At 37.8% G+C, this 15617-nt stretch overlaps 1 protein-coding gene and 1 long non-coding RNA gene across 8 annotated transcripts in view; one reads left to right on the forward strand and one right to left on the reverse strand.

Moving 5' to 3' along the window:
• Positions 1-15617, forward strand: part of CNTN4 (contactin 4) — an 893176-nt gene that overhangs the window by 508761 nt on the left and 368798 nt on the right. The window lies entirely within an intron of this gene.
• LOC122236724 lies at positions 11315-13390 on the reverse strand. 2 transcript variants are annotated; one of them, XR_006214943.1, is made up of 2 exons: positions 13324-13390; positions 11315-12098 (listed from the first exon to the last, which is right to left on the reverse strand). It is a non-coding gene; the product is annotated as an uncharacterized LOC122236724 (long non-coding RNA). The 2 variants fall into 2 exon arrangements; XR_006214942.1 differs by lacking the exon at positions 13324-13390 and adding an exon at positions 13212-13294.

Genomic DNA, 15617 nt, shown 5'->3' on the forward strand with positions numbered 1-15617 from the left:
TTGTGAATCAAACAAGGGAGCAGCTCACCCCAAAACTCAGATGGCTTTTTAAAAAACCTATTCCCTACATAGTTACTTTGGATGAAATTTGTAGTCTACCAAAGTGCAAAGTCACACATGGTCACTTTCTATCTAGAATAATGTCACAACCTCTAAATCCTGAAATTTCAAGGAATTTAGAATATTTTTGCTCCTTCCACTTTGATACAGAATCTTCATGAGAAGCCTACCCGGCCTTTTGAATCATTAGCTCTGAAGAGAGTTCAGGAATGGGAAACTTGGGAGATTCATAGCTGTAACTGCACAGAGAAATCTTGTCTGCTAAAGAAGGTGCATGTGCACTATGGCATCACCCAGTATGTGTGTGTGCCTGGCTTTCTATTTTTAACGTTTTTAATGACAGGCTGTCTCTTTGGTTCTGTATGCCCTTCACCTTTCTCAGAATGAGATTGATAGTGGAAGTTTCTCTAGTGTTCTCATAAAAGTTGGATTAAGGGTCTCGAATCTGTTTAAATACTACAGCATTACCTCACATTCATGTAGTGGTCTCGCCTCTGTTTCTGTTTCCCGTTCCCTCTGTATTCTGACATGTAGGGCAGTTCACATTGGATCTGCTAAAAGTACAACACCATATTGAGATGCCTGACTTCTCTATAATACAGACAGGAAAAGAAGTCTGAAGAATTGAAACAGAGGATTGCACACTGCCAAAGCAATTTGAAGTGATGGGACATGAGTATTTTGACATGAAATAGCCTACTACCTCTTTGCCAGAGGATGCTAAAGAAATGAATATGCAAATCACCACAGTGTTACCAAGTTTCTTTTGACTCTTGCTTTCAGGGCAATTCCATGTGGGTTGTTAACTTTAAAATATTTGAAGGACTGTCACATAGAGGAGGAAACTGACTTGTTTGCAGTAGCCTGAGACCTTGGATACATGGGAAAAACTAAAGGCACATTCTACCTCAGATTTAGGATTTGCTTTCTCACAATTTGAGATATCTAAAAAATAGAATGAACATTTTGGATTGGAGAAGAGGAGAGTATTTTATTGTGATGAAAATGTTAGGATTGTGGCAGGAATTATTTATCTGTCAAGAATGTTGAAGAGTGTGAGCAAGTATCCTGTGGAATATTAAAAACAGAATAATTTTTTTAAGTTTATTTATTTATTTTGAGGGGAGGAGTGAGAGAGCAAGTAGGGCAGGGGCAGAGAGAGGGAGAGAGAGAGAATCCCAAGTAGGACTGTCTGCACTGTCAGGATAGAGCCCAATGTAGGGCTTGAACTCACAAACTGTGAGATCATGACCTGAGCCAAAACCAAGAGTCAGATGCTTAACTGACTGAGCCACCCAGGCTCCCCAAGCAGATTAATTATAATTTAGTTTATAAGAAAGGGAAGATAGCCTTTTATTCCACTCAGTGGTAGTAGACAAGGATCCACATATATCTCAAGAAAGAAAAATGTATTCCAAGTCCGAAAAATTGAAGGTAATTAAAAATGGATGTAAAAGGTAACCTAAGGATGATACTATTTTCCCCTGAAAAGAGCAGTGTGACTTCATCTCACATTGAATTGCCCAGAAGTGTCATCAGATTCCCTGTGCTTCTGTGTTCAGAGTATGTTTCCCAAGTTGTAATCAAGGGTTTGTTATTATGACTGTTTGAGGTTCAGTTTGTTCTGACCCCCCTAATTCTAGGAAGATAGCAGCTGTATCTGTTCCTCTTTTGAATCCCAAACTTTAGTACAGTGCCTGGAACATAATATGGACTAAGTAAATATATGTTAGATAAATTAATAAATTGATAGATTTTGACAATTTTAATGTGACAGTAATTTATTGGGAAAACAAGTCTCAAAGGGGAAGTCTAACTAATTAGTGTTTTGGATTTAGATGCTTCCCAGTCATCAATGAGTATATACATATAACGATAGGTTGCAAATGCTCTGTAGACTTGTTTTTTCTGCCAAAACACTACTTTGCCTTTGGAACCATCATCTACAAGTTATTTTAATATCATTTACACTATTTTGGACTGCCTGTATCTTGTGATTCTTTCAAACAGCCTGCAGATATTTGAAAATTTCTACCAGTTTCTTCATTTCGATTTCGAAGACGTGGCTAGAGGAGCAGTGGGTAAAACTCAGTGGGGATATACAGACACACATGGGGATAGGAATTCAAGTTTTCTACTTAGCTACCTTCCTTTTTCTGGGGTAGAAAGACTGCCAGTTTTATGTAAGTGGTTTTCCTCAGATTTCAGGAGAATGGCTCCTTGAGAGTTCTGGTCATTACTTTTAAATTCAAATGAGCAAGCTCTCTGAAAAATCTATACATAACACAAAATAATTTAAGATTACAGTGGTCGTCTGATGTGATCTGGAACAGTTCACCTACTCCTACTTGGCAATAAAAGTAGTTAATATAATGGGACAGCCAACTGTTACGGCTTAGAAAACTATTAAGGACTAAAAATAACTATATAGGTTAATGCCATGAAGTACTTGACCAGACAGGTGTATTTTTCCAATTCTGGGGGCAGAAAGTGTCTGTAAACATTCCTGGATGTCAAAAAAAAAAAAAAAAAGTGAAAATGACCTCTAGCTTTCAGGCATTTAATGAAAACCTATTTTAAATTGAATATACAAGCCAAGATAATATAGGCTGTTTGATAAGAAACATTAGAGAAATCTATAACATGAGGCTTTTTATTATAGGTTTATTACATCAATCTCTCCAGTGGGTAATGGAACTTGTAAATATACTCTTATGTGGGAGTCTCCTTGCGGGCGTTTTATTCATGCTGAAGTAAGCACAGCAAACTTATTTGCTGTCAGGGTACATTGAATTTAAGATTAGTATTTATTTTGGTTCTAAGGAGGTTTTGCTTTTGTGAATTGAAAGTTGGATCAGCTGCATGGAAACAAGATGGGACTGCAGGGAGCAGGGGAAGTAAATTAGTTTTTTGTAAATATGCATTCTGTAAACCTAAGTAGTTAGCATGGGGCGCGCATGTGTGGTTTCTCAGATGGGTGAGTCGTGCATCGGATGTGTGTGTTTATGGCTCTGCGGTTTGGATAGAGAGAGAGACATTCAAAAGAATATGTTGTAGCCGTTCTTTTCCAACACAAGAGCTCTAGGGTGAAAAAGGATATAAAATAATAATAATTAATAATGAAGTATTTCTACAAGGGAAATTCTTAACCCCTTTTTAACCAGAGACTTTATTAATTTCATGGGAGCATGTGAATACGTAAAACCCTCTTAGGTCATCTGGCTATAGTATAGTTTCCATACAGTGGACAAATAACGTAAATAAATTATTCCAACTTGTCCCAACTCTCATATTGACTTTATCAGGTATAACTCAAGCGATGATAATGACTTGCCATAGAAACGATCCTAGAAGTATGACTTACTACTCATATACTAGGGGCCAGATTCATTGCCAAGTGACCTACATCACCACATTTGATACTAGTTAATATTTAGATCAGCTGCTTTGTGTCAGGTGATTTTGAAAATAGGTACTACTGATAACTCATTTTACAGTGGAGGAAAATTAAAGCTCAGAAAAGTAAAGCAACTTACTGAAGTTCACACAAATAAGTAAGTTGGTTCCATCTACCTCTATTGTAACGTCATTTTGTTATCTTCATGTTTGTGAGGCAGCATCCTTCGGTTTTCTTCAATCCCCGGAGCCATGAGCATTTGTACCATCCTTTATTTCTTACAGACATTTCCAGTAAAATATCTCTTCATTTTATCTTAACTCATAATCTAAGAAGTGAGTGGTGTTATTTTATCTGAGGGATCTGAGACTAAGAAAGATGGAGCGAGTTGCCCAGAGTAGGTAACTTTTCTTCATTTCAAGACTTTTTTTGTTAATAAAAAAGCCCAAGGGTACCTGGGTGGCCCAGTCAGTTAACCAACTGACTTTTGATTTTGGCTTGGGTCATGATCTCACAGATTCATGGGATTGAGCCCTGCATTAGGCTATGCACTGACAGGGCTGAGCCTGCTTAGGATTCTCTCTCTCCCTCTCTCTCTGCCTGTCCTCTGCTCACTCATGCACTCTGTCTCTTAAAATAATAAATCAATAATTAAAAAAACATAATAAGTAGGGGCACCTGGGTGGCTCAGTTGGTTAAGCTTCTGACTTTGGCTCAGGGCATGATCTCCTGGTTTGTGAGTTCGAACCCCGCGTCAGGCTCTGTGCTAACAGCTCAGAGCCTGGAGTCTGCTTCAGATTCTGTGTTTCTCCTCTCTCTGCCCCTCCCCTGCTCATGTTGTGTGTCTCTCTCTGTCTCTCAATAATAAATGTTAAAAAATGTTTTAAATAAGTAAACCAAAAAAGACCATACTTTCTTTAAGAAAGCATTTTGAAGTTTCTAAGATTTGAACCCAGGAGAGGGTCAGCTGTAAGTCATGAATCCATGATTTTAAAAAAGGGCTTCAAATTTTTTTTTAAATTATATACACACATGCACACACAGTCAATATTTCAGTTTTCATGAATTGTGTTTGATTCAGATTTCATGAATTGATTTTTTTTTTTAATTTTTTTTTTAACGTTTATTTATTTTTGAGACAGAGAGAGACAGAGCATGAACGGGGGAGGGTCAGAGAGAGGGAGACACAGAATCTGAAACAGGCTCCAGGCTCTGAGCTGTCAGCACAGAGCCCGACGCGGGGCTCAAACTCACGGACCGCGAGATCATGACCTGAGCCGAAGTCGGCCGCCCAACCGACTGAGCCACCCAGGCGCCCCATGAATTGATTTTAAAATACAATTGGCCCTTGAACAACATAGGGATTAGGGGTACCAACCCCCATGCAGTATAAAATCCACGTGTAACTTTTGAGTCCCCCCAAAACTTAACTACTTATAGATGATTGTTGACTATGCCCTTTACTAATAATGTACACAGTCAATTGACACATATTTTGTATGTTATATATATTGTATGCTATATTTTTACCATAAAATAAATTAGAGGAAAGAAAACATTATGAAAATCGTAAGGAAGTGAAAATACATTTATAGCACTGTACTGTATTTATCAAAGAAGATCTATGTATAAGTAGACCCACACAATTCAAACTCATGTTGTTGTTCAAGGCTGAACTGTGCAATTATAACAGAGAATGTTATTGGAAAATAATATTTTATTGCAGAATAAAATATCATAAGAAGTTTCTCAGAAGTAGTAACAGAGCAGTGGAAGGGAAAAAAAAGAAACAGGAGCAAAGAGTAAATCTGTAGTATCTTATAGACAAAACCCTAGTTTGCCATGAGGTTTCTGTTCTCTTATCTGCCATAATGATTAGTGAATTCTAATGCTGCTTATGCTAATGTTCCAGCTGTTCTTTAACTATTATTATCTACCTTCTCACTCGTTTAGTTTGGCTTCCTAAATATAAGATGATCAGCCTGAGACTGAGGACTTATTCTTTCTTATCTTTCAAGATTTTTCATGATATCTGGTGTATATTTGACATACACAGTATTTATTTGATTGTTTTCCTGTGATATGGCAGTGGCTTGAAGTCATACTCAGTGTACATCATCTTTTTGAGAGATATTATATTAAACATGACAACACATGAATTTTTCAAAATGTTGCTTTTCTTCCCATGTATAGAACTGGAAACCTCATCAAGAATTGTTTGAACAGCTTCATTTTCTTAGCTGTACCTTATACATGGAATCCTATTTGCGTTTGTATTTTATTGGCTTTTAAAATAGCATGACAGTTTGCTACAGAATCACTGAGCTTTGGCAAATCTCTGTTTCTTTGTGTCCAGAGAAATTTACATTTCTTCTCAAGCTACCCTGACTGTGAACAATCTATCTCAGGAGTGACCTCAGTTCAGTTGTAAGCATCCAACATCCTGAAAACTGTAAAGTCACAGTACTTATGGATTTTCCAAGGTGTATGAGATGCTTTATAAATGATGATAAAACTACAGTAGTATACTCAAACACTTTGAAAAAGAAATAAAGTTATAAGTCTGCAAGGGCTTATTTAAGGAAGATGTACTAATGTCGGGGGCGTTGGATCCAGCCACACTGTTACATCAAACAGGTATTTCATGTGTGAGGAGATAAAGCAGCAAACTGTATAAAGTAAACAGCATGTGTTCCCCTTAGATAGCCAGGACATTTTACTTTGAATACATTTGCTTCCTGAAACTAGCATGCTGCTTTTAAGAATCTCTAGGCTGTATTGTCTATTTGACAAGTTCTGTATTTGGCCTGCTTCAGGCCTGTTTTAACCCTGTCAATAATCAGTGTGTGCCCAGGCAAGTAAAACTATAGTATCTAGCAAATTAGGAAGGTGAAATTTCAAACCCCACAATCACTGGAAATTCCAAGGTCGAATTGGAATGACATTGAAATATCTTCTTTAGGGGATTATCCCTGCCTCTGTTTTGTCTTCACTAGTGATGATAATCTAGACTTGATTGCTTCCTCTTAGCATCTTCACAAAGAGGAAACACAGGAGCATGACTTGTGCAAGTCCAGAATGACAGGTAGAAGACTGAAGTTAAACAAGACTGCAGCCCCGCATGTCAGAGCAGTAGATGTCAGAGGCGATTTAATCCCACGCTTTGCTTTGGAAAAACAGGGAACTGAAGCCCAAGTGGTAAGGTGACTTTTGCAAGATCACCACAAGGAGCCTTGCTGCCAGTTCTCTTCCTGTTAATAACAATGGCATGGAATGTTTATTGAGCATTTACCTATGCCAGGTACTCTACCAAGTTCTTTACATGTTTTGATTTTTATAGTTGAGGGCACTGAGATGCAGGGCCAATTAAAGAAGGTTCCCTACTATATCATACTGACTACAAAACTCTCTTTAGTTGAGCCAATAGCTACATTCTTTTCACCTCATTCTTAGCCAGACTGAGACAACAAAAGAAATGCACTGAGCATGATTTATTTTATCCTCACATCCCTAGTTCTTGTTCTGAGTGTGTACTCATGGCACAGAAATATCCCAAAGCTAGGCAACCCCAAATGAAGAGAGCCTATGGCATGAATATTCCAGAAACTCATCAGGCCCTGAATATTTAAGCTGGCTGTGTGATTTATGCATCTAGGATTGAAATAAACATTTCAGAGTTTCTGTGCAAGATTTTGCAATATTTATATTACTCAAGGTCAGCTCTTGTTCCACAATATGCTTTGTGGATTACTTGCCTCTCAAGATGTTCTGTAAGAAAAAAAGCCTGCGATCAAATAATTTTTGGGAAAAAAAACTACCATCTTGATGAGGTTCATTACTATACAGAAGTTTAAGAATGACTGCAATAAGGAAACATTTTTTGTTTAATGTAGCATTTCTCAGATTTATTTTTTTAATTTTTTAATGTTTATTTTTGAGAGAGAGACAGAATGCAAGCTGGGGAGGGGCAGAGAGAGAGGGGGACACAAACCGAAGCAGGTTCCAGACTCCGAGCTGTCAGCACAGAGCCCAACGTGGGGCTCGAACTCACGGGACTTCAAGATCATGACCTGAGCCGAAGTTGGATGCTTCAACTGAGTCACTCAAGTGCCCCAAACATTTCCCAGATTTAGATAAACACAGAAATAAATACCCCTCCAACAACAACAACAACAACAACACACACACACACACACACACACACACACACACACACACACACACACTTCTTGTTAAAAATTCCTAGTGTTCCTACAAATGGGGAAAGATATGTGAAAGGAACTTTATTCAACAAATACTTATCAAGTACATATATAGTGGATATTATGGTTGATGCTGGGTTATAAAGATCAAAGACCCAGTCCATGGGGTGAATAGGTGGCTTAGTTGGTTAAATACCTGAGTTTTGAATTTTGCTCAGGTCCTGATCTTATGGTTTCCTTGTGAGTTTGAGCCCCGTGTTGGGCTCTGTGCTGATAGTGCCAAGTGTGTTTGAGATCTCTTTCTCCCTCTCTCTCTCTTCCCCTCCCCCGCTGGCACACATGTGCATGCTCTCTCAAAATAAATACATAAAAATTGGAAAAAAAAAAAAAAGAAAAGAAAAAAAGCCCCAGTCCATGACTTCATGAAGTGTGCAATATAGTGAAGGGAATAGGCTTCCCAAGCACTGTTCCCATACTATTTAGCAAGTAGTATGATGCACAAAAGGACGGATGTGGAAGTAGAAATTAAGACCTTTCCTGTGGTGCCTGGGTGGCTCACTGGGTTGAGTGTCTGACTTTGGCTCAGGCCATGATCTCTCCAGGCTCTGTGCTGACAGCTCAGAACCTGGAGCCTGCTTCGGATTCTCTGTCTCCCTCTCTGTCTAGCCCTCCCCTGCTCACATTCTCTCTCTCTCTCTCTCTCTCTCTCTCTCTCTCTCTCTCTCTCTCTCTCTCAAAAACAAACAAACAAACAAAACATTAAAAGAAAAAAAAGAAATTAAGACCTTCCCAATCACTTGGTTGTTGGAGATTAGTGCTGATTGCTATATCGGATTATCCTTAAAATCTAAGGCTTAATATCCTAGAAATGTAGTTCTCACTCCTGTAAGATTCAGTGAAGGAGAGTGGCAAGAACAGCTGTGGCCCAGTGTAGTCATTTAGGGATCCAGGCTAATCTTCAACATGTGACATTTCAAGATGTCTTTGGACACAAACATTCAGCCACTTGACAGGGAAAGAGAAAGGGACATTGTACAAGAGGATTTCACTGTCTGACTCTGAAAGGATACTTCCCCCCATGGGCCAATGGCTGGAATTCATTCACAGGCTATACTTAATTGCAGAAGAGCGCGGTCTGGTTCTGGGTCCAGGGAAAAGAAAAAGTGTTTAGTGAGCAGCTAACTAGTCTCTACCTCAATGGACATATGAAATTAAGCAATAGATGAAGAAAATTGAATTCCAGGCAGAGGAAATAAACTATCCAGTGACATAAAGGTAGGGCAATCCTGGCACTGTTCATAAACACCAAATGTCTGAAGTGACTGCAGTTGAGGTCACCTGTGGAAAATCAGAGCAAGATCAATTAGATAAACAGAGGCAAGACCATGCAGGCTGTTTATTTTATATGCTAAGCAAGTTGTATTTTAGTTCCTCAATGATGTTGACTTATTAAAGAGTCCAAGAAGTGTTACACTAGAATCCAAACAATGAGTCTGTAGAATAGGGATGCATGGTGAGCAAACAAGTAACTAATGGCATGGAATAAGGATGGATTCAAGACATAGCTGTAGGTAAAATAGATATGCCATGGGGATCCACTTAAATGTGAAAAATGAGGGTGAAAAAGCAAGAGTCAGGATCTTTAGGGATGTGCACTGAAGTAGTTAGATATTTGGAAAGATAGTAAGTACCATGGAAAGTTAATAGGGAGGGAGGAAACTGTATGGGTCCAACCCATAGCAAGGAAGTCTCTAGACATTGAGATTTGAGGCTTTTCAGCATGTAGGACTCACTGGGGCATACAGAATGAATGTAATCACAAAGAGAATGTAGAGGCATGCAGAGGGCACACAACAAATTTGCAACCTAGAATTTAAGGGAAGAAGTTTGTCCATGGAAAAACTAAAATTAGGTAACAAAGAGAACCAAGAGAAGAAAGAATTTGCTAAAGGAAGGTAGGAAACAACACAAATGTACATCTGCTGGTAAATGCATTAATAAAATGTGGTATATCTATACAGTAATCTTATTCAGCATTAAAAAAGGAATAAAGGACACCTGGCTGGCTCAGTCAGTAGAGCATGAGACTCTTGATCTCAGGGTTGTGAGTTTGAGCCCCATGTTGGGTGTGAGTCTACTTTAAAAAAAAAAAAAAAAAGGAAGAAAAAAAGGAATGACGTACTGATACATAGTACAACGTGAATGAACCTTAAAAACATTATGCTGATTAAAAGACTCTGGTCATGAAAGACCACATATTAAACGATTCTGTTGTTTGAAATGTCCAGAATAACAAATCCATAGAGTTAGAAAGTAGGCAAGTTGTTACAGAGGTGAGAGCATTCGCTGGGGGGGGGGGGGGGGGTTGGTTGGTAGTGGGAGAAAAAGAAATGACTATTAATGGGCTTTGTGGGGGAAATGATGAAAATATTCTAAAACAGATTGTGGTGATAGTTGCACAACTCTGAATATATTAAAAACTATTGAATTTTAGACTTAAAATATGTGAATTGTATGATATATAAATTACATCTCACTATAGCTGCCATTTAAAATAAAGGGAAGGGGACCAGCAAAGTCTTAAATACAGTAAACCCCATCTGTCTTCTAAGTCAGAGGTAAAATTCTATGATTTCTAAACCAATCATGTATTTTTTTGGTCCAAAAATACATTTAAATTTCTGTGTGAAAAAGACTTTCATTTTATTTAAAATTGGTCACATTCTTTTTTTATTTTTTTAATGTTTATTTTATTTCTTTTACGAGAGGGAGAGAGAGAGAGAGACGGAGCACTAGCTGGGGAGAGAGGTGGCAGAGAGAGAGGGAGACACAGAATCTGAAGCAGGCTGCCTCCTCCAAGCTGTAAGCACAGAGCCCAATGCGGGGCTCGAACCCACATACTGTGAGATCATGACCTGAGCCGAAGTTGGACTCTGAACTGACTGAGCCACCCAGGCACCCCAAAAATTGGGCACATTCTTAAGTCACTAAGATCATTACCTCTGCCTCTGCCTTTCCCTTCATAAGGAAGTGTAGATAGTCTGTGAATTAGCTTTGGGATTTATGATAAGTAGGTTGGAGACATTTTATTTACAATAAAAGACTTTTAATAACAAAATTAATAGCAAAGTTATCTTAGAAAATTTTGCACATAGCTATAAACATGTAGCCTCCTATTTTCCAGGATTAGATAGTCAAAAACCACATCTTGAGCAATTCCTGGGACCCAAAGTGAACCTAGCCAAAACTTACCAGAGAAAAACATTTGTCATTTTACATGAAAATTCTCATTCAAGATATTCTCCACTTTTTTTTTTTTTTTGGAACAACACAAATATCATAGTTATGCATTATTTAGTAACCAGCTTGCTTTGCGAAGGTCACGTCTGTGTTCTCCAAAACGTGATGCTTGGTATGCAATAACACAAACAGATTTGTTGTTTTAAAGCAATAGGATGTGATGAGTGAATCCAACTTTCTCTGAAAGAAAGATGTCTCCTTTCTTCTGCATTTGATTTGTAAGTGGGTTTGGCCTCGTTAATATTTAATTGTCTTTTTAATCTGTATGTTAGTTTTTATTGCATCCTGCTTCTGGGGAGGTTTTCCTTTGAAATACCAGTAACGCCCATCCTTTAACATCAAAACAAGGGCTCTCTCAGGGGGACAACCAGTTTTATTTCATCTCTAGGGATATAATTATTTTCTGTTTATCCACAATTCCTCAAGGGGCTGATGATGTAGGACACCCTTCTTGCAAGGCTTTGTATATCAGAAGAATAATCTGATTTGTTAGTGTTGCAAATATTAATTCAGATGATCTTACATCATTCTTGTACATTGCCTGTTCTTAACCAAGCTATGTACAAGCTCTACTTTTTTTTATTATTATTAGCATTGTATTCAAGTCTTTAAAGCTGTGCTACTTGATTATTTTTAAGATGTTTTCATGAGCTTGAGTAGTTTAGGGAACAGCGTCTTAACTGTTGATGTGTTTTAAACATTTAAATTCATTTTTAAACTCATAATAAAATAAATAAGAATAGGGAATAGAATTATACACAATCCTCTTTGAATTTTCAGTATGATCATACATAGCGATAAAGCTACAAATAGGAACTGAGAATTAATATCTCTGGAGACTGACATTGAAAAATCAAGCTTGGCATCTCTGCAACAAGCTTGAACCTCTTTGATGTAGGTTGGTGATTTGTTTCCTGCTCACTTGAGATCTAGGTGAAAAAAAATGTAAAGTCTTAGTTTTCGTTCCTGATCGGAGAAATTCCAATGATAGGAGCCTCAGCCTGATTTGGTGACCACTATTGGCCTTCTCAGGAAAGAATATGAGGGTAGATCGGGTGGGATAGACTCAAGGTGCGGTCTCAGTCATTTCCCGTGGGATCCAACGCCACAATTTCCCACATTCTTCTCTAGCTGGGTGCCTGTACATAAGGAAAAAGAATAGGGTATGGAGGATATGTATCTGTTCACACCCTAAAGTTGTAACAGTGTCCTATGTGTACACAAATAACATGAGGCATCAGTGAAGGGATACTTTTCATCTGCCTTTTCATGAAGGTCAGTTGTGGCATTGCTTTGATTCTTTAAAGATTTTATCTCCCTTGTAAACTGTATTATCCATTTGTGTAGATGCACTTTGAAGTTAGAATATAGCCTGCAAATATGAAAGGGCAAGATTATCTTAGAGGACTGACCCCCATGAAGTTCAGACTCATCCAGGTGTCTGTACAGCATTTGCTGTAACCTGCGCTGGTAACACACCACAGCTAACAACAGAACAAATGTGTGACTTTCTTTCATGACTTCCTAGAAGAGGAATAAAGATGATTTATCTTGTTATCCAGGCCAATTAAAACTCTTCCTCTTTAGATTTCTCAATTCCGTTCACAGGCTACTTTTGGTATTAGAATAACTGGCTACATGTCCTTGGGGTTTTAATTTACTTCCAGAGTTTTGTTTTCATAGAATAGCTAGAGTCTTTGTAGCCATTGTTTATGATTCTACAAATAGGTCCTTATGAGTAAGACTTGATTTTTGAACTAGTATTAAGAAAATGTACATTTAAAAACAAAATCAAAACAAAACTGTGTTTTAAGGAGTAACCATTTTCCTTTCTAGATCATAGTACAATAAGTGGCCCTTTTTGATCATTATTGATTTTTCCAAAGTAAGTCATTGCTGATTAATTTTATGTTTCCATTTTTTTCTTAAATAAATATTACTGGAGGCAATTTTATTACAAGGAATAAATTTTTTTTAAATATGTAACTTTGTACTGTTGGTGGCAGAAAATACCCTTATTTGGCTTTGTAACAGTTAAAATCCATTAATTAATTCGGTAATAGTTATAAGAAATCTATGTACCAGCCAGCCACTGTTTTAGGCCCTGAGGTTCCATAAATGTTTAAGACCTGATCCTTTCCCTATAAAAGCTTTCATTCCAGTGGCCCATAAAAAACATAAATAGCTAACCGCAATGCAATTTGATAACTGCAGTAACACATATGCAAAGAACAGTGGGAACACAGACTTACTGGTTTTCAAGTTATGATAAATATTCTCTCCCATCAGCACATTATGGTGGGAAATGGTAGAATACAGTAATCCCCCTTTATCTGCAGTTTCACTTTTTGAGGTTTTAGTTACCTGTTTCACTTCTGTCAGCAGATGACCCTCCTTCTGATGTATGTTCAGAAGTTCAGTAGTAGAGTAACTCTATGTCACAATGCTTCCGTCATTCACCTCAGTTCATGTCATCACTTTATCATCTCACATCATCACAAGAGGCACTTTATCATCTCACATCATCACAAGAAGAAAGGGAAGGACAGTACAATACGTATTATGAGAGAGAGAGAGACCATATTCACATAACTCTAATAACAGTATATTGTTATAATTATTCCATTTTATTGTTAATGTTATTAGTCTCTTACTGTGCCTAATTTATAAATTAAATTCTATAATAGGTATGTATATATGGGATATTTCATAGTATGCTTTGGGTTCAGCACTCTCCAAGTTTGAGGCATCTTGGGGGGTGGTGGGTCTTGGAACATATAATTTCCCCAGATAGGAATAGACTACTGTATTTTAATTACAAATGCACAATCGGTAGTCAAATGACTTGGGTTTAAATGTCCGGCTTCACTGGCAGCTGGGTGACTCAGTCAGTTAAGTGTCTGGCTCTTGATTTCACCTCAGTTCATGATTTCACAGTTCATGGGATTGAGCCCCACGTGGAGCTCAGCACCAACAGTGAGGAGCCTACTTGGGATTCTCTCTCCCTTTCTCTCTGCCCATCCCATGCTCATGTGTGCACATATGCGCTCTCTCTCTGTCACTCTCTCCTTCTGTCTCTCAAAATAAATAAGCATTTTTCTAAAAAATGTCTGGGTTCAATAACTAGGGAACACTGGGAAGTCATTTAATTTGTACAAGCTTTATTCCATAGACAGTAAAATAGGCATAAAATAGAGCCCTCTATGATAGTTAAGTACATTGTTTCCATCTTCACATTATCACACCCAGCTCTAAGCCACCCTTAACCCTTGCTTGGACCACCCCTGCTGAGGTAGACTGCAGAACATTACCACAAAGTCTTCCCATCCACATGTGCACAGTTGTTTGCAATGTGAACTTTCCTGCCCCTCCCAGCAAGAGATGGACCATGTTTCTGTATTCTTTTTTGTGGCCTGCTTTGGCCAGTAGCAGAAATGATACCTAAGAGGTTAGCCTTTAAGTCTTTAGCCTTGCAGCTCCTGCCTTTGCCCTCTTGATTGTTGCCTTGTGATTACCGTGAAAGGAATCCAGTCTAACCAGCCAGCCAACTGCCAGACATTTGGGTGAAGCCATCTCAGACCTTGCAGCCCAGCTGACCCTCCACCTGAATGTAGAACAGGTGAACCCAGTTGAAAGAATGGCGAACAACAATAAATAATTATTGTTTTCACCACTCAGTTTTGGAGTAGTTTGTTACACAGCAATAGATCCTTGAAGTACTTATCCCGTATGTTGCATGTACCCTAACTGGACAATTCTTAAATATTAGATATTATCCTTCGTTGAAAGATGCTTGTAGACCAAGGGAATCTAAATAGACTTTTCAGTCACTAGCCAATAAACTCTTCAGAGTCTGCAGCACTCTGGGTTTTTAGACTAAACTTGTACCTGATGAATACCTTGTATATCAAATAATTTGAATCCAGTAACAGGTGATGACTATGTAGGAATTAACACACCAGATTCTATTGTGAGGCTTTTCTTAAATACCTTCTTACTTGAGCAAATACTGTGTGAGAAGAGCAAATCTTAGTATCCCACACATTTACTATGAGCTTAGTGGCATATATATGTATATATTTATAAATGTAAGTTTTATATATATTATATATATGTACATATCATGTATACATATATATGTGTGTGTGTGTGTGTGTATAAAACTTAGGACTGGCTTATCTTGGCAGGAGACTTAAGATGTTAGGATGTCTGGGAAGTAATATAGTCTTTATGAAGATAGGTTGAACATCATCAAACAGCATGGTTTATTGTGAGTTTTTGTTTTAAACATTTTAAGGGGTTGACTTCACATTCCCAGCAGATGGTGGTGGCAGCAGGCAGGCACTCTAGTCAATGAGAAATCAAAGTGAACTTTTAAAAGAGCTGATTCTTAAACTTGGAACAAAAAGGAGTGACTGTTAGGGGAAAAAATAACAGGTTTTCTACAATGCATGTTATTATGTGCAAATCAAAAAATTGAGAAACTATAGAATTTGCAATAAATACAAGAATGTGTATTTTTACATCATGGAATTGTAAAGTATTTAATCAGTCTGTTAGGAGAGAACTTGAATTTTAGCTGTCACTAAATCTTTTTAGTACATAATAACTTAAGAAATGCAGACTAATGTTTTTGTTTGTTTGTTTGTTTTTCTAGC

The sequence above is a fragment of the Panthera tigris genome, chromosome A2 (assembly GCF_018350195.1).
Source record: "Panthera tigris isolate Pti1 chromosome A2, P.tigris_Pti1_mat1.1, whole genome shotgun sequence".
In the NCBI taxonomy this organism is placed as follows: Eukaryota; Metazoa; Chordata; class Mammalia; order Carnivora; family Felidae; genus Panthera; species Panthera tigris.